We start from the raw sequence: 3,266 nt of genomic DNA on the forward strand, positions 1-3,266 counted from the left end.
AGACATATTATGTGAGTGTGCTGGTTGTTCTACATAAAGAGAGAACACGTCCTCGGGTCTTTACCCTCATTCAGCTAGAAGAACAAAACAAACACTGAAAGGTTATGTGTAAGACAATACATTTCTGACTATGTGGGCTTCCATGTGACATTTACCTGGATCATGAAACACATGGTCATGACATTATGTTACACATCAACACTAAGACCCTTAGTATTAATAATTATTTGCACTTTACCAAAAAATGCAACTCCCCTGTAAGCCTGTGATGAGATATGCAGGAGGCAGCAATCTACTCAGAAATAGGCCTGTGCCAGGATGTTTTAATCATCAGATATGAACTTGCAAAGTGAATGCCTAATGCTTTTGGTGTGTCCTTGAGAAATCTGCTTTATCTAGGTATGAATGTGTGGAACTATAAAAATGTAAAGCAGGTTTTTCAAACGGTAACTCCTGCTTTGTAAAGCTCTATTGCATCATATACCAGCTTTTCTAATTCATGAGATTTCCTCATTCTTCTCTCTTCATTACAGTGAGGTACAGCAGTGCCAGATTAGCTTTAGACTACATTGTGTGTGAGAAGAAAAACTCATGAATGAATGCAGTGGGGATGGGCATTTAAACATCTAGTAACTCACATACACTGTGATTTTCTGCTGAGAGGATCGTCCAGTAAAAATAAAGCCAGCATCTATTTTGGCCTCCAGTCAGAGCAAGGGAGGCTCAGTGGACACAAGCCCCAGACAGAGACACAGACACCCTGCCCCGCATCACTGGGCATGGCCCAGTGCTCTCCACAGCAAAAAGCCTCTGTTGTTTCAAGAATTTTAGGTTGGTTTCACCACCGTCATTACCACTCAGCTCTGACAGAGCTTTTAAGTGACTACCATCAGTAGTTTGGGGTTGAGTTTCTTTCTCAAGGACACGTAGGAAGGTGGAGCTGGGGATCGAACTGCCAACCCAAAGAGCCAGTCCGCCTTGCATCTGAACTACAGCCACCTCTAACTACTCAGTTGTTCTTGAATTAAATTAGAAGCAACTACTGTGTGGCACATGCAAAATGTGGATGTCTTTCAATTATAAAACATCTTTCAACTCTATAGAGAGTATAAAATTAGTATTTCTTTGTATGGACACTGTAGGTTATTATTTCCACTCAGGACAGAACCAAGTATTTACAAAATGAATGCAGAGTCCAGAGCATAAATTGTTCATTATTGCTGGGGAGGCGGCACAATAGTGCTGTGTGTTTTTTTTGTTGTGGAGTGCCAGTGTGATTTAAAGCTGCTGACAGCACCAGACGCTTACACTGCACTAGGCTCCTGCTGTCCCTCGTCCTCTATCATTGGTATCGATGGATATAGCCCGTCTGCTTGCCTGACAGTCAGTCTCTTCTTCTCTTCTCTCTCTTCTCACTCCTCCACCTCCTTCACTAACCATCGCTCTGTCCTTTCTCTCTATTAGTTACCTCAGCTCCTCCTCTCTCTATTCCTAGCATTTCCCTCCCTGTTTCTCTTCTGTCCAAGGCTTTCACAAATGTTTTGGGGACTTATATTCTTTCCCAGTACCTAATACTAACAAAATTCAGAAAAACACCTCATATTTTTGCATTCAGTACCAAAGGAAAGACATTTTCAGACATTCTGAAGATAATTTAACCTTTAAACAAAAGCCCCATATGCCTCCATAAATACATACAGCGAGCTTTGAGTACATTTGTGTTTAAGTATCAACATGTTCAGTTAAATACCAAAAGAGGGGGATTAAGGCAAGAGTATACAGACAAATGAATTGTACTGTTATTGTCAGGCTAAGCAAGCAATGATTAAAACTTGGATGTATTAATGTAATTGCTAAATATATTGTCCACTGGTCAAAAATAAGGCCGGTAGCTTCAAATTTAGGATGTTCAGATATTTTCAGGGGGATGTCTTATCTCTGAAGAACCAGCAGAGTAGTGCTATCTTGCCTACTGATAGTGAGAGACAATAGAGTTTAGTTTACTTGCTGTAGCTTACTATAGTAAGCTATAGTAAGCTATAGTAATCTATAACTTATTGAATATACATTTTTTTTGCCCATTTACAATTTAAACCCTTTTGATGTCTTTCTCAGGAGAAGAGAAGAGAAGAGATTAATTGAAAAAGGTTAGAATTGCAACAGGGGTCTTTATATCCAGACATGAACAGAATAGACCAGAACACAGAAAATGGAGATGCTTGACTAGTTTGACACTAGAGTTCATTGACCTACAGTGGCAACATTACAGACCAACAAATGTGTACATTTCTCTCAGTGTCTCTCTCTCAAATACACCAGAGAGCAAGTGAGAGAGTGTGAGAGAGAGAGAGAGAGAGAGAGAGAGAGAGAGAGAGAGAGAGAGAGAGAGAGGCCCCAAACAGTACCTGTGTGTAGAAAAATCCTTCAGTGTAGTCAACACCTGTGTCTGCAGAGAGATCTAGCAGCTCTCTGCCTACCTTTGTTTCATAAACACTGTGGTGATGTTGATGTTTTGCTCAACAATGTTTACTGCCTATTTGCTCTATTATTATGTAATATTATGCTATTTTACATTATTTTCAGGGATAAATCCATGTCCCTGAATTATTATGTAATAGCCAATATGTCTACATGTGAATATGTGCTGTATATATTCAGTTTTTAACATATAAATACATACTTTTTCTCACTATGCTCTATCAGTCCAGCACATAACAGCACATTCAGGTCTATAAACAAATAAAATTTTGTTATCACCAGATTATACTTAAATATAAAACTCTTAATGGACTTATTCTGTAGAATGGCCCCTTTCAGAAGGTTAACTTAATTCTGTTATATTATTGTATAGTTAGCATGCATGCAACCAAGTTTGGTGAAGGCGTAAATAATTTTATCTACTTTATTATGTCATTTGGGAGTTAAATCTGTAATAATGCACCGTGCTTTGTAAATTGTTTTTTTTGTTTGTTTTTTTTTTAAATTTTAATCCGTCTAATTTTAATTTATCTCGAGTCCTATCTCCACGTTTCCTTCAGCTGAACAGGATAAAAGCACATCATCCATTGTTATCTATGTCCCAGAAAGGGTTTGAGGGAGCGCCCTTTGCTCGGTACTTTCCGGCACTTTTCGTTAATGTTGATGTTGGGCTCGTCCCCGCCTCTCCCAGACTGCTTTATGTCTGGCAGCAGAGACCATGCGCGGTCGCCATATTACGGAGCACCCCTCCCCTCTAGTCCCGTCACAGCACAGAGCACAGGAGGCTA

This window comes from Toxotes jaculatrix, chromosome 15 (genome assembly GCF_017976425.1).
Source record: "Toxotes jaculatrix isolate fToxJac2 chromosome 15, fToxJac2.pri, whole genome shotgun sequence".
In the NCBI taxonomy this organism is placed as follows: domain Eukaryota; kingdom Metazoa; phylum Chordata; class Actinopteri; family Toxotidae; genus Toxotes; species Toxotes jaculatrix.